This window comes from Mirounga angustirostris, unplaced genomic scaffold, assembly GCF_029215605.1.
Source record: "Mirounga angustirostris isolate CCGP_5_RB_7025 unplaced genomic scaffold, mMirAng1.0.hap1 SCAF_14, whole genome shotgun sequence".
Classification (NCBI taxonomy): Eukaryota; Metazoa; Chordata; class Mammalia; order Carnivora; family Phocidae; genus Mirounga; species Mirounga angustirostris.
In genome coordinates this window covers 27,119,887-27,136,051 of record NW_026991722.1, presented here as the reverse complement: position 1 = coordinate 27,136,051, position 16,165 = coordinate 27,119,887, and the positions used below count along the sequence as shown (strand labels likewise).

Below are 16,165 nucleotides of genomic sequence, written 5' to 3'. Positions count from 1 at the left end.
AAACACTACATCTTATTCTTTTAACAAATTTTAAAGGGTAGTGATCTTAAAAGAAAAATCACTGGATAACTAGGAAATATTTTTGTTGTTTTGTTTTTTAAAGAGTACAAAGGTCCTATGAAGCCTTTTGCTCCTCTTACCATGAAAATGAAATGTTAGCCATTGTATGGCTAGGAACCAATGCACTTGGTGGTTAACAGGTCTGCTGTTGCTGGAGTGTGAGCGTGGACTTGATGCAGTGACGACAAATCATTGCTTAGAGTTAATGTTTTAAAATGTGCAACTCTAGTTTTTAAAACAAAATTTAGTTCTTCTTTACATTCATTATTTAGTTTTTGTTTCCATTTAGTATTTAATGGTCTTTGGAGAAAAAAAAATAATAAAACAGAGTGTTATATATATATTTTTTGGTGCAAGATAAGATTTTCTGTTTTTTGAAATAAGTCTGTAGCATAAAGGTTAAACTATTTTAAGACAAAATAAAATAGAGTGTATTTAAACAATGATAATTTCTGAGGATTTTTTTTCTATCTGCTTCAGTTAATTAGATGGTGTCTGGAGCAGCTCCTAAGTTAGCTTTTGGATGTGAAAGTGGATTATATTTTGTTAACAGATCTTATTGGTATGCCGACTTTTTCCAAGCAGTAGCTGTATCCTACTCCCAAGATGTTTTGCATGTGGCTGTTGGTGTGTTACATCTAGATACAAGTAGCTTTGCACTGGCTTTCCTGTAGCCCCTGCCTCCCTTTCCAGCTAGGACCAGTGAGATTTCAAAGAGAGCAGAAAGCTTCCTAGCACCTTTGCTCCTGGGCAGAAAACTCAGCGGACAGTTACTTCCCGGGGGCCAGCACCAGCTGCGCAACTGCGTGCACTTGGCATGTGGTTGAACATCGAATCAAATATAGGCGGTTTCAGAACAGCCTAAAAGAACTTGTCCTTTAATTTGGTTCTATATTCGGGGTTTTATTTAGCTATAAAAATTATAGTAACTACATATTAACATCACATGACTTTTCTCATGTTAAAGGGAACAAGGAACTGGGGAGAATGAGGCCTGTCTTTACTAAAATACCACTCCTGGATCTCTTCATGTTCCTCAGAAATTCTTAGTTCTACTTGCACTGGAAAGGGGTCCATTAACAATGAGGAAATACAGCGTTAGCAGTTGGGAAATGTTTTCCGCGTTCTGGAACAGTTCTATTGAACTACCTTGTATCTGAGACCTTGGCATGTTAGCGCGTATGAGAAACTCTTCTTTTCTTGGACTCCAGAAGAAAACTGTTTATCTTGGTCCTTGCTTTTGATCCCTTTTGCCCTTGGATGCCACTTTTATAGAATGAGTAAGTAAAATAATTTGTGGCTAGTTCTTAATCTCATTCTGCCTTTCTCCTTCTACGCTTGGCTGGCTTTTGGCCTCGCCTTGCCTTATTGGTGTGTTTTTCACGGTAGATGACAGCTATTTGTAACCTTACTCCTGAGAAAAATTATAGATAATACTTGACCAAATATATAAATAGCTCTTTGGCTCCAATTTTGCAGCTGAAGTAAAGTGAACCTCTTCTAGGTTTGGTTGTGTGTGTGTGTTGTTTTGTTTTTTAAATATTTTGTTTATTTAACACAGAGAGCGCACAAGCAGGGGGAGCGGCAGAGGGAGAAGCAGGCTCCCTGCTGAGCATGGGAGCCTGATGCGGGGCTTGATCCCAGGACCCTGGCATCATGACCTGAGCCGAGGGCAGACGCTTAACCAACTGACCCACCCAGGTGCCCCTAGGTTTGGTTTTGTTTTAACTCTATTCCTCATCTAGGAAGGAGTGAACTTCCTAGGTCATTGGTAGGTATGACTTTCTTAACTCCCATGTTTGAGAGCACCGAGTCACAGAGTCTGGGAAGTTCCTGGGCTATGGTGGAGCTTTGGCTGGGAGAATCTGCTTGGAGCAGAAGAAGGCAGTAGAAAATACCGGAAAGAACAGTGGGCTCGGACAAAGATGCAGATGATGATTGTGCACCTCCTAGAGATGCAGAAAGAGCACCCATTTGCTCCAGAGGCTGTGGCACTATTCAGTTCGGTGCTGCAATGGTGCATCTCTGCGCAGGCGCAGGCCTTGTAGATGGAGGGGCTTTAGGCAGGGATCCCTTTGTGTGATGAGGATTCACTGTTTCTTTGTTTCAGCCTAGCCTTGCGATCCCATTTGGTGGGGTGGGTGAGTGAAGGGTCAGCACGAGTGCTCGCAGTGAAGTCAAACCTCAGAAGGGGGCTGTGGCAGCAGCAACCCATGTGACCTCAGATCCTGGCCTGCTGGTTGGGAATACCCTTTGCTTGTAAATTATATCGATCTAGCTTCTTATTCTTTAGTGAAAGAAGCTATAGGATACCAGCTTTTTCCTTCGTGCTTTTGAGAATTGACACTTGAGAGGAGTCATTTCTGTTTCCTTTCCGTGATGACTCCATTCTAAGGGTGGGAAGGTGAAGTATTGTTCACTGTTGAGCCCTCACACCTGTAATGGAGTCTGAAGCAAGCAAGTCTGGCATTAGGATGGACTTAGGACCTGGAGCACCAGGGGCCATTAGACCAGAGGGGAGGGTGTGGTGGCTAGTGTATGAAAAGCTTGAATCAGACTAGGAGATCCTTGAAAGACTATCTGACCACCTAAGGGAGTTAATTTCTATACCTGTAAAATGAAGAATTTCTCAGATCTCTTTTCTGAGACTGAAAGGTAGGGCCGTGTTCTTTTAGGAGTTAATTTGTTGTTCTGCAAAGCCATCGGGCTTTTCAGGCAAGAATTTAGGAGAGCGGCTCACTCCAGGAAGCTGTTCAGAGGACTACAGTTCTGTCCTCTTAGGCTTTTGGAAGGCATCGGATGACTAACGCTCGCAGAACCTTGACTTCTGACAATCTCTTTTATTTTCAAAGTTTTAAAAGAATGTTTATTTCAAAATTTCCACATGGGAATAAGGAGTGGTACAGATTGTTATCCTAATTTTGCAGATTGGAAGACTGAGAACAGAAGAATAACAACTTTTCCAAATTTGCATGGCTAGACTTTGCAAGAACAGATTTTTCCTATGGTCCAAATTAGGACTTTTTAGCTTTAAAAAAAACAAAACCTCTTTTCTCCACCTGGTTTTCTTTCATTCTTTTTGCTGCTGATTCTACTTTGTGCTCTGGCCTGAGAAGAATTGGAAGTCTTCCTGAGAAGGTAATATTTGGTTGAGTCCCTTTACTCTTAGGTAAGTGGTCAAAGATTTAAACCTTAGAACCACACACTTGAGTATGCGTCCCAGCGCAGGCTCTGGAGTGACCATGGAAACTTTTTCCATAGATAGATTCCCTGTCTCATAGTTTGTGGAACGGGAAACTACAGATGGCCAGTAAACATAGGAAAGATGCTTGGTTGGGCTCACTACTAATTATGGAAACACATACTTAACTTTACAGGATGCCATTTCACACAGGCAGGATCGGGAATACATTTAAATCCAACCAGGACGCAGAACAGTGGCAACTTACTTGTCTTTTTGTGTGAGCATAACTTGCTACAACTACTTTGGAAAACAGTGGAATTGTCTAGTAAAGCTGAATATGTGTATACCCCATGTATGGGCTGAATGTTTATGTCCCCCCTACCCTACCCCAAATTCGTATGTTGAAGCTCTACTCCCTGGTCTGATGATATTTGGAGGTGGTACCCTTGGGCAGTAATTACATTTGGATTACATGGGAGTCCCTGTGATAGCATTAGTGTTTTTAGAAGAAGAGGAGGAGACCTGAGCTTCGCATGTGAGGACCCAGTAAGAAGGAGGCTGTGTGCCAGGAAGAGAGCTCTTACCACATCCAACCGTGCTGGCACGCTGGTCTTGGACGTCCGGCCTCCAGAACGGTGAGAAAAAAATCTCTGTTGTTTAAGCCACCTACTCCATAGTATTTTGCTATGGCATCCTGAGCTGACTAAGGCGTCTCATGACCCACAAATTCCACACCTTGGGATAATACTCTTGAGCAGGTTTTAAGCGTTGGTGGTAGCCTAAATGGGGAAGTCATGAAATCAGTTCAAGTGTCTGTAAACCATCTTTTGTTTATCTATTTAAGGGAATAGAACAACACAGCAGAAAACAGACAGTATTATTACATGAAACTTTTGTTATATGCTGATACACACCTACACACAAGTATATGTATGTGTGCAAAGGGTCAAGATACAAAGCACATTTTTTGTACTGGGGGTTGTAGTCAAAAAGATACGGAAAGCCATGGTTCTAGAGAAACTAGTTTATGTGCTAAAAAATATTTAGTGTCATTTTCTCCAGTTTTTGGCTGTCTTCATACATCTATTCATGGTCAATAACACATGAAAAGATGTTAAATATCATTAGTCATCAGGGAAATGCACCTCAAAACCACAGTGAGGGGCCCCTGGGTGGCTCAGTCGATAAGTGTCTGCCTTCGGCTCAGGTCATGATCCCAGGGTCCTGGGATCGAGCCCTGCATCGGGCTCCCTGCTCAGCGGGAAGCCTGCTTCTCTCTCTGCTTCTCCCGCTCACCCTGCTTGTGTTCCCTCTCTCGCTGTGTCTCTCTCTGTCAAAAAATAAATAAAAAATCTTAAAAAACCACAGTGAAATACCGCTTCACCACACCTAGGATAGCTAGAATCAAAAAAGTCAGATAACGTGTCGGTGAGGAAGTGGAGAAATCAGGAGCCTCGTACGTGTTGGAACCTTGGCTTTTAGGCTGTGCCAGGTAGTACTTGTTCTCTTTCATCCATTTATAGTCTCCCACACCCCAAAGTGGATGACTAAATTCTACCAATCAGCTTTTTGGGCCCTTGGCAGAGTACCTTAGTTTGTGAAGTTACAAATGTGAACCTCCCCCTCTGATGAAATCGTCCAAATCCTGTCGGCGTAGGCACGAGCCAGGCAGCACCAGAAGGAGGACGGCCCGTCACAGGCTGCCGCAGCAGGTGTGCGATTAGCCCTGTCACGGCTAACCTGCAGGTCCTGACGAAGTGCCCAGGGCGGTGGTGAGGGCACTCAGGCGGCTCGGCAGGGGCAGCTGACCAACTGCAACTGAAGGATGTTGTCATTTTAACACCTGATAGAACCAATCTAGTGTATAATCAGATGATCCCATCTTGAGTCCGTTGGACCTCTCTGTGCCACCCATCAAGTGGGGATGATAGTACCCGCCTTACAGGCTTGTCATTAGAGGGGTGAGTGAGTGACGTCCAAGCTGTGCCCTCTGTCTTGCCAGCCCTGCCCCAGTCACTTGGCTAGCTCAACCAGGAAGTGTGTAGATCAAATAAAACTAGGCTGTAGGTTGCTAACAGTTTCCCAGCAACAAGACTAAATCCTTACAATATTCTCGAAACAAGTGAAGTACTTTAAAGAAGGCAAGCAACAGTTTGTGTCTGTGCTAACTGGCATGGGGTGGGGGGAAAAAGTCCCAAGGTCTGGATTTGAATCCTGCCTTCATTGCTCACAAGCTCTGTGACCTACTACCATCGGCCACCTCTCTGGATCCCAGCCTTTTGTTCTCTGAAAGGAGGATACATGCACGCTTACCATGGGGCGATCAAAGAAGATCGTAAAATAGCAGAGGATGATTCGAAGCACTTTAGAAGTTACAGACCCAAATGATAAAGCAGGGTTGGCGATGGAAGCCATCATTGAGCTAGACCAGTGGGGGTGTGGCAGAGTGCAGAGAGCCTGGGCCTTGTCTAAGGGGAAGGTGCATCTCTTGTGAGAAAGTGCAGGCTTGATGTTGTCAGGTCTGTGGATTTTTTTTCAAGAAAGAAAGGGAATCAGGATTTTTAAAATGCAAATGAGAAATTTCTGATCTGTGTATATTGTGTGGCCATGGTCAGACCTGCTAAAGATACAACCTGAGTAGATCTGTTGGTACAGGAAGAAATAAAAATAAGGTGGACCTGTGCCACCCCCACCTCTCTTGCCACCCCCCCCCCCCCCAGTCCTTTTGCATGGGATAAAAAGCAGGGAGCCCGAGGAAGTCTGGTGCTCCAATCCTCATTCTGTACAGGTTGCTGAGCCTTTGAAAAGCTGCAGGTGAGCCTTCGCTGTAAGGGACGGTGCATCCTAGGGGCTGTGGTCGCTTGCATCCTTGGTCTGGTGTATTGCCTGAGTACATGTCTAGTTGGCTAGGCAGTCAGCCAAAGGGAATAGAGGCCAGTTCCGTGTCATCAGCCCTGTAACCTGGATCAATCCTAGTTGACCTCACTCAGCCAGGAAGTGTGTGGGCCAAAGAGAACTTGCCTGCAGGTCTGATTTAGCCTGTAGGCTGCTAGTTTGCTACCCCCGTACCATGCAAATTTCACTGGTTCAGCAAACCCTTAGTAAATACTCGCTATACGCTGGGCACTGCGCCAGTCCCCAGAGACACGAAGGTGACTGGAAGCCAGTCCTCATTCTCAAGTATTGCTCTGTCTGGAGTAACAAATCATTGTCACAAAGCCTAACAGGCACTGAGACAGAGCTCTGTGCAGTGGGAACAGAAGGAAGGCTGCCTAGGCCAGCACTGGGATGGAATGAACAAATAGGGAAAGAGCTCCTGCAGAAGGTGACGGCTAAGTTCATGGGAGGGGTAGGAACTGTGGGATCTGAGGAAGTAGAGAGAGGCGGATGTGGTGGGTGTTGTTCCAGGCACAAAGCTTAGGTAAGCATGAAGGTGAGAAAGAGCAAGTTTGGCTTAATAGAGAAGCTGCCAGTTGGGAGAAATGGGGTGAGTGGTGGGGAGTAAGCCAGAGATCTAGTTGGAAGCCCTGCGGGGAAGGGCCTTGAATGCCTCACTAACATCCCACAGACACTCTGGGTACTGGTCTTCCTCAATAGAACAGGAACCTTACCCCCAGCCCGCCTACAGTGAAAGGCATCAGTGCAATCAAGATGTATCTCTGAAGTGATGGGAGCACTAAGGTGTTGTGCAGAGGGGAGGAATGAGAGCAGCTCTCCCTTGTGGTAAAATGGGTGAATGAACTAGAAGAGACTCGAGGTTGGAAATGGGGGGTTCGATTAGGAAGCTTCTGCAGGAATTGAGCAGATAAACGAAGAAGGCTGCATCAAGGTGGTGAGAAGAACAGGGAGAGGTCTGACTGAAGAAATCCATGTAAGAGGTAGAATCTTCAGGACTTGGTGACAGAGAGTTGGGGTGGTGCAGAGCATGTGAATGAGGAAGAAAGAGGAAGTGAGGGGCTCACAGGTTATTGTTCCCATTGAGGAGGAAATGCTGAAGAGGGGTCGAGAAAGGGATCAAGTGTGGCGAATGTAGCAGAGGCTTTGGGGTGTCCCATGTCACCTTCCTCTAAGATGAGGACAAGTTATTGTCCTTTGTATCCTCTGCTGTTAGGAAGGAGACCGAGCACTTGATGGACCCCTTTGGCTTTGGGACACATACATAGCATATTTGGAAATACTAATCCAGTCCATTCATGGAGTGACTTGGAGCAGGGAAGGGCTTTGCAGCAAGCCGGCCTCCCAGGCAAGCTGCTCTGTGTGGACCACGCAGCCCAGCAAGTCCAGTGGTGATAGAGGTATCCATGGTGGGTAAGGATGCAGCATGGAGTCTCTGGCAAAGCCCCAGGAGGAGAGGTGTATCATGGACCCTATAGGTTCGGGAGCAGGACTATGCTTTCTAGTCCCCATTTGAAAAGCAGCTCCTAGCATGCTGTTGGGCCCTGACCACAGGGCATGAGTTGACCGAGACCTTGGAGTTGCTCATCACGAGCGGGGTTTTGTACCATTCATGTTATAAATTCAGTCGACTCAAAGATGGAAGTGGCAACATCTAGAATCAGGTGTCAGCAGGGCCAGGGGGCACAAGTAAGCTGCACAAACAAACTCGCTGCATATGCCTCTTCTCCAGACCTCCAAGGCACACCCCCTTCCCCCCCCCCCCCGGCCCCAACCCCCCGCCGTTGCATTGATGTCTCTCTCTCAGTTCGTGCCAAGCATTTTCTTGTGATCAGCTGATGGAGGAAGAAAGGTTTTAGGCCTGGTTCAACATGCTGGTGTTGGCCAAAAACGGACTGTGGGTTTCACTAAAGCCCCATGCAGGGTAGCCCTGGAAGACAGTGGTTCGTGGAGCCTTTCCAGGTGGGCAGAACTTCAAGCAGAACACTTGTAATTCAGTGTGGTTCAGGGGGAGAAGTGTGTATTTTATAAGGATATGTATCTTGTGCAGTGGCCATTGGTTGGGTTGGTTGGTTGGTCAGGTGCCTGAAAAGAAAATGCCGAGAAGAGGGAGACAAGGAGGCCTGGGGAAGGGGCGTGTGGATTGTTCTATGGGCGTGGACACAAAGCGTGTGGGTCTTTGTGTTCACGCTCATGCTCGTCAGAGTGCACCCACCATGTGGACAACATGGTGCTCTGTGGAGGGTCAGCCTTGTCCTCAGCCATCCCTGGGCTTGCGTGCTGAGCTCACGCACAGGGTAGCCATGGTGACGGATGGAGACAGGCAGGGGCCCAGCAGCACCAGCTCCCTCTCGAAGGCGGTCTGGCCCTGCCACTGCTGACTGGTCTGTGGGCACAGAGGCCCCGAGCCCTTGACTGGCGGCCAGCTGCTTGCCGGAAGTTGATTACGTTGGGCCCCTCCCACCCTGGAAAGAGCCGCTAATCCTCCCTTCTGGGGATTGATACTTACTCTGGTGTTAATCTGAGTGTTTACAGACTGCCTGATTTAGTAACATGTGATGACTCATCGCCTCAGATCAAGAGGCCCATTTTATGACAAAGGAAGTGCAACAGTGGGTGCAGGACGGCGGGACCGGCTGGTCTGGTTCATACCAAATTGCGGGCCGCAGCGGACCGACTAGAGTGATGGGACCGTTTGCAGCTAAGGAGGGCCCTGGGACAGCTCGTCCCAGCTCGAGGAGGACACTCAGCTGGGCGTAGTCCCCAGAATACAGCTGGTGGACGGTGCTGTGTCCCCAGTTGCGTGAATACACGGGTCCAGGGGTCCAGGGTGGAGGGCGGGTTGGTCCCTCTCCCCGCTGCTCTCTCTGCTCCACTCGCACCAGGTGAGAGGGTGGCTGGGACGCAGGGCTTCTGAGCCTGGCCATGTCAGAGAAGGGCCCCTGACAAGAGCCATGGCCTGACAAGGCCACGCCCGCTGAGGCTCAGAGCGCTCAGGGATGTGGGTCTGAGTCACCCCGTCAGGCGACAACCTCGACTAGCTGACAGAAACATCTAGAACAGGTGGTGGAGAAGGAGGGTAACGATCAGCAGTTTCAGCCTCGACTTGCTGCACCAGTGAGTGGCTTATGGTGAATCCCACTGACTCTCCCATACACACTATTTTCACTAGATTATGGCCGGCCACTACCTTGAAGACTTGGTGATGGAATGGACTTCGTGGGGACACACTTGGGTTGGAGTGCAAGGGGCGGACCGGGGTAGACCATTTTGGGTGCCCTGCATCACATCCTCTTGGTCACCCTCTGATTTCAGCTACAGCCACGGTAGACGTTCATGGTGAGCTTTCACTCCTGTTGACAGCACCCCCATTGAAGCACAGGGAGCGCGTCATTCTCCTGTCTATTCTAGCACTTTCCTCAAAGCCACAGAGGTCTGTTTGGCTTGCATGGCTCCACGCAGCCCAGAAGTTCGGGGAGTTAGTGGCCCTGGGACAGCCCTCAACAGCGAAGTATGGAAGCCACTGGCTAGATGTCCCCCCTTCACATGCCCTGGTTAGGAGCTGAAAGCCCAGCCTTACATCTTTTGGATGGACAATTCTGGGGGCCATTCTGTAGGTCTCAGGAGATTTTCAGTGGAAGTGAGCCCCCACTGCTCCCAGCGCTGACTTTGTGGTCGGACCTTACATTGGCTTTTCCTCCTTTGCTCTTTCACTGTCCGTTCCTCATTCCCATTTCCTGAGACCACCTCCTGATTAAACCACCCGTACCCAGTCCTCATCTCAGGCTTTGCTTCTGGGAGAATCCAAACTAAGACAAGAAGAAAGCGTCTGCGTCCACTCTGCATCTGACAGGCTGAAGAGGCATCTAGGGAACAGGAGGCAGGCAGTGGCCACAGGACTTTGGGAGATGCAGATTTATATATTAGCATAAGATGGCAGATAAAATCACAGGCCCGGGGAAAACCCATAATTAAGAGGTCAGTGAAAGAGAAGCACCCTTTAATGGCAGTGGTTCTCAAGCAGGGGCCATTTTGCCCCCCAGGGACCATTTGACAATGCCTGAGGATGTTTTTGGTGGGCACAACAGAGGGTGGGGAGGGGTAGAGGGGGCGCGGATGCTGCTCCTGGCGTGTGGTGAGTGGAGGCCAGGGATGCAGCTAAACATCCTACAGGGCACAGGGCAGATCCCCATAACGAATGACCCAGCCCCAAATGTCAGTAGTGCTGAGGGTGAGAAACTGTCCTAAGAAGATTGCAAAGGGGCTGCAGAAGGGGCAGAAAGAAAACAGGGAGCGAGTGGTGCTGTGACAGCCAGAGTTTCACGGGGCCAGAGGGACAGGCAGGTCAGTGCTGCTGGTGGGTCAGGGGAGGACGGGACCCATAACTGCCTACCTAGTTTAGCAACAAGGACCTTCACCCAAGCAGTTCCGCCAGCCCCGAGGGGCAGAAGTCGGTTGGTGCAGAGGGAGGCACGAGTGGAAAGCAGTTAGTGAGGACAAGGACAGAGCCATCCCAGGAGCTTGAAAGCGAAGGACAGGAACGGCTGCTGGGACGAGCGAGCAGGAACAGCAGAGAGGAGGGCGAATGTGAAAAGATCCCAGAAAGACCAAACATCCTGCGTGTGCAATGATCAAGAACCAGGGGGCACGGATGGGGATGACCGATGGTAGACAGAGCCCCTGGGCGTCTGTGCTACCAAAAGCCAGAGCACAGGGGCACTAACTTGGGTCAGGTAAGAAAACCTTCCTCTGAGGCTGGAAGGCGGCAGCTGTAGGGGAGAGAGCATAGCCTGTTGAGGGGCTAACTTGGGGCCTCTTTGTTCTTTACAAGTCTAGGAGCCCGCTGCCTGCAGGGCACGTGAAGGCAGAGGTGCGTTGGGGCGGGAAGCTTGTTAAGAACTACCTGATGCTAGATTATATATGGTTGTTGATTGTATTGCTCTGCTCGCCCAGAACAGCCTCCTTGGGAAGTTTGTCCTTTTTCTTGCCTGGTGTGTTCCAGAGGTGAGCACAAGGTATTGCGGGCCCTCAGGTGTCCCCTGAGATGCCAGCTGGCACTCCCCTTCTCTGCGGAATGCTTGTGGAGACCCAGGGTTCTCTCCCGAGAGCTTCGTGGACTTGGGGTTTAGGTTTTGGGGTCACCTCTGCTTCCTGGTTCCCGTGTCTACATGTGCTCTCTGTTCTGCCACGGATTCAAGCTTGGAGGTGAAACCCTTCTCTCCTGCAGAACCACCTCACACCAAACGTTTGGTTCGTTGGGTGGGTCTGGGTCCTGTAGCACCCACCCTCGGGCCGTTGTGTGAGCACCTTGCTCTTCCTCTTCACATCCTACTCAGTCCTCCTGAGTTCCCCAGCCCTGAGGCTTTGCCCAATCCGTTGAGGTGCACGGCAGACAAGAGAGCTTCCTCTTACATTCAGCCTCCAAAAGAAGGTGGTTATGGCTAAAACGCATGAAAGTGTGCTTTCTGGAACACTACAGTTTCATCAGTTGGGGTGTGAGGGCCTCGACGATTTATGCCCAGACTCACTGCAGCTACTCTAAACCCCACTCTCGGAGATCTAGTCTCACCTTGCAAGGTATTAGCTCTTCCAGGGACCGTGGAGGGAGAAGTGAAAAGGCAGAGCAAGGCTAGAGGCCGAAGAGAGGCCCGAGTGGGAAAAGGATCGCAACCCACCCAACCCCCTCCTGTCTCCAGAGGCCCGGCTTAGAGGTCAGGAGGCCTGGCTGCTGGAACTTTTTCCCCTGCTTGTCAGCCTTGTGGCCTTCGGCCTCCCATCTGTACAGTGAGGAGAACGAAGGGAGGAACAGAGATTTAAGGAAATAGGATCTATGCATACCTGCCTCAGAGTAGCTACTTAATCTGTTCTAGATGCCACATCCCTCCTGCTTCTGCAACAAGAAAACAAATGCGAGTCTTACTGATTCTCATCTGGGTGCTCAGAATCAGTAGCGAAACGTTTGGTGACCCTGCACCTCTTCCATCTCCGGTGCTGGTCAATCCGTCAGCAACCCACACCATCCCTCGCCACGAGATCTGCATTTAGTTTGGAGATTAAAATGAATTCGTATTTCATCAAAAAATTATTTTGTATTTTGATCGGTCATGAGGAAATTGCTACTGCCTCCCCCCAACCCAGACACCAGACAGGGCCAGACCAGACCCCCTCTCACCAAGGGGCAGTTTTAGGGCTCCTGATGCAATTCTGGAAGCGCCCAGCAGGGAGCAGCCTAGCTCTTCTCCGTCTCCTGCTCAGTGGAGAACTGCTGGCTGCCTGGAGATTCGGTGGAGGCTCTCTACGCGAGGGTTTGGCAGACTCTTTTGACGGTGATCCACAGTTGGACATACATTTTACATCATTACTGGTTTGTGCACATGTTTATCTTGCTAAGCAATACCCTTACTACATGGGTGCACTCTGATCTATTTCTAGGTGGTTCAGTTCTGTCCGAGATTTGGTCATTTAAGAAATGCTACTCACACCCACCAGTAGATGGAGACCTGTACTCTGAAACCCACTGGGAATCTAAGCCAGGGGAGTGGGGACGGGGAGGTGGGGTGGGGTGGGGTAGGGGGATAGATTTGGGATCACCTAGGATAGGATCTCTCAGTACAGTGGTTAAAGGTGTGGGCTTGGGAGCCAGGCTGCCTCCTGGAACCCCAGCTCTGCCCTTTCTTCCATCTGTGGCCCTGGATTCCACCCCTCTGTGCTCCGTACAAGACAGCTCAGCTTGTACAGCTCCTTTTCCATGCAGAAGCAGGGATTGCTGCAGAGTGCCGATCACCATGCGAAGCCTGCCTGGTGTCTCATGGACTCGCTCATCCAACATGTGCTGGCCCGGGTTACCGAGGAGAGCTGAGCAGAAAGCTCTGGGCCTGGCAGAGGTGGCCGAGGAGCGCACAGACGATTACCAACACCGTCAGAGCTCAGCAGCTCTCCAGTTATGGTCCCAGCAGCAGCAGAAGCTGAAACTTGTTAGAAAGGCCGTCTCGGGCCTGAGCCCAGGGATATAAAATCAGAAACCCGGGGTCAGTGCTGGTGCACACCCAATCTGAGAATGACTGCCAGAGTCTACCAGACTTTGCGGCACTTGAGAGTCATCTGGGAGCACCCCATACCAATTAACCACAATGTCTGGGAGGGGGAGCCAGGCATCACAGGTTTTTAAAAAGATCCCCAGGTGATTCCAATGTGCAGCGAAGCAGGGGAACCATTGCTCCAACCCAGGCCTGGGCGGGCGGGGGCGGCGGCGGTGTGGTGGGCATCCGAGAGAGCCTCCTGGAGGTGGTGTCAGGTAGGCAGCAACCTTCAGTGCAGTGGTGGCTTGTGAGCACACATGAGTCGAGGGGAATGTGGAGGGTGAGGGAGTTGCTCGTGCCCACAGAAGGTTCTAAAGGGACTATAGTGCTGAAGAAGCTGGGCTCTGGACACCAGCCATCTGGCCGGGAGTCCCCCGGTGCCCTGACTAGCTAGTGGGACTGCAGACAAGTCATTTAGCCTTACTGTTCCTTATGCACGTGGGCTTCCTGCGAGGATCGAGCACATATAAGAAATGTTCCTTCTTACTGTCGGGATGGGGTTATACTACAGGCCCAGACATGAGCCAGAATATCTCAGGAGATGACACTGGAGAGATGGGACAAAGCCATGGGGGGCTTTCCCACCATGCTCTGGACCCACAGGCTCCGGGGAGCCGCGGGGAGAGGTGTGTGGAGAATGTACTAGAGAAGAGCGTGGCCACAGGAGTGTGGGCTGGGGGGGGGGGTGGCGCCCCGAGGCAGGTCGGAGTGATGGCGGCCGGCCTGGCAGAGAGGGCTGGGAGAGCGCCTACTAAGATGGGGCAATGGGACCGGGAGATGAGGCAGGGTCCCATTCGGGGCCAGGCAAAGCGGCCTTTTGACCCTCCCGCTCCCCCCGCCCCTTCCACACGCTCTTCCCGGGCACTGGGGGCGGTTCGCATTCTGGAGGAGCCGGTCCTTGGTGAAGGGCAGTGAAGGCTCATCCAGGCAGGTGCACTTCTTGTCCCTCGAATGTGTCACGCATGTTCCCACCTCCAGGCCTTGCCCACGCTTCCGCCTCTCTCCTGGCTCTCAGAATCCGCTTTCAACCCATGCCCTCCCTCCTCCACACACACACCCCAGGGCTCACCTTCGTGAAGCCCCCCGACCACAGCGACTGTCCTGGGCCGTCACCGCCGTGCCGCTCACTCCTGTTGTCAGGGTTGTACCTGTGGCACCTGCAATAGAAGCACCCGGAGGCCGAGGAGGGTCTCAGGATGCCCGGCCAGGTGTTTTGCTGAGCAGATGTGGGGGGTAAGCCCCGCTGATTGGGTTGGGAGGAAAACCCGGAATTCAACTACTGGCCAGGAGGGACTTGTTGAGAATTAGATGATCAGAGGTGTCAGCGGGGGCCTGGGCTCTGAGGGGCTCAGTGGAAGAGAACAGACCGTGGAAACTTCTCAGTGTCCACCTCCCTGGTGTCTCAGGGGGGTCAGGCACATCCCTCTTGTTTCTATGATGTGGTCCCTCCTTCATCCTGCAGTGAGGGGTGGCCACAGCTGGGCCCTCTCTGCACCCCTGCCAGGCCCCTCCGAGGCAGCTTCTCCCAGCACTTGGCGGTGGGGGTGAGGGGTGCGGCCCGCACCCAGAGAGGGGCAGGACCAGGGGCAGCTCAAGCAAGACCACTTAGCCTCTGAGGAGGCTGACTGTGTGCCTGCGGCCCTGTTAGGTGCTGCCCAAGAGGCACCAGAAATATTAAAACGAAAGCCCCAGAAACAATAAGAGAATGGATCAGTGAATTGCATAACACAGATGCCAGTGCCTGGGGTTACGTAAGGAAGTGAGAGTTCAGACCCAGACAAACCTGGGTTTGTTCACCAGCCGAGAGACGGTGAGCAATGCAGGAATGTGAAACTCTCCAAAACTCCATTGCCTCATCTGCTAAATGGGGGTCACAATAGCACCTGTCATTCAAGTGATTAAAACTTCAATTACATAGATTCAAATATATGATACAGTGATGAACTAAGTGATACATTGTGATGAAGGATGTAGAGTCCTTCAGCAAAGCGTCTGGCACAGAGCGAGCTCTACTAGGTGGGAGCTGGTCCTGTTGCTGCTGTTTGCTTGGTTGTGAATGGTTACAGTTCAGGAAAGGGTGAATCCACTGAATGATCGCGAATGGCCTGAGACAGGACTCGTAGGATGGGTTAGAGAAGAGAGGAAGGACTAACCAGCCAGAGGGAGCAAAATGTCCTGATTTTCTAAAAGAAAGGAATATGACTGCTGGGATGTAAGTTTAATGTCACTCAACAGCATTGTAGGATTATCAAACAGATGGGTTGGGAGCACTTGACAGAGAACCATGCTTTTCTGGAATTAATTCATTAAATCATGTCAAACCAAACTCTCAGTGATTTTCATTATCAAAGGATTTTGTTTTCCATTCACTCAGCATATTTATTGTCAGCATGTTAGGAAAAGCAGAGCGTATCTTGGCAAGGCACTCAGTGAAGTTTTCCATGCTCTCCGTGTGAACATGAGAGAGAGATGTGAGCAGGGTGGTGGATGGTTAGGTGAGGTCTGTAACAATACGAACAGTTTCTCCCCAGGAGCTGGATGAACGGATGGACATCACCGCGGAGAGCCATCCCTATGGCAGGTCCGCAAGCTCTGGTTCTGTCATGTAGGCCCCAGAGGAGCACATGATGGGGAGGACGGCACAAAAGGGCACGTAGTTGGCACTTACGGATTTAGCTAATTAAGAGCAAAACTCACAGCAGAATAGCAGAGAAGTTATATTATTATTATTTTTTTTTTTTTAAAGATTTTATTTATTTGACCGAGAGAGACACAGCGAGAGAGGGAACACACGCAGGGGGAGTGGGAGAGGGAGAAGCAGGCTCCCCGCAGAGCAGGGAACCCGATGCGGGACTCGATCCCAGGACCCTGGGATCATGACCTGAGCTGAAGGCAGTCGCTTAACCAACTGAGCCACCCAGGCGCCCGAGAAGTTATATTATTGTTT

General features: G+C 50.4%; 1 protein-coding gene across 2 annotated transcripts in view; it reads left to right on the top strand.

The window, feature by feature from the left end:
- Window positions 1–10,191, top strand: part of ARK2N (arkadia (RNF111) N-terminal like PKA signaling regulator 2N) — a 93,329-nt gene extending 83,138 nt beyond the window's left edge. Inside the window, exon 6 of one of the 2 annotated variants that reach the window (XM_064577651.1) lies at window positions 9,312–10,191. The gene's annotated coding sequence lies outside the window, so the exon portion shown is untranslated. Of the gene's footprint in view, window positions 1–1,100; window positions 1,546–9,311 lie in introns of those variants that run through there. The other variant, XM_064577652.1, reaches the window with a different exon arrangement.
- Window positions 10,192–16,165: the final 5,974 nt, after the last annotated feature.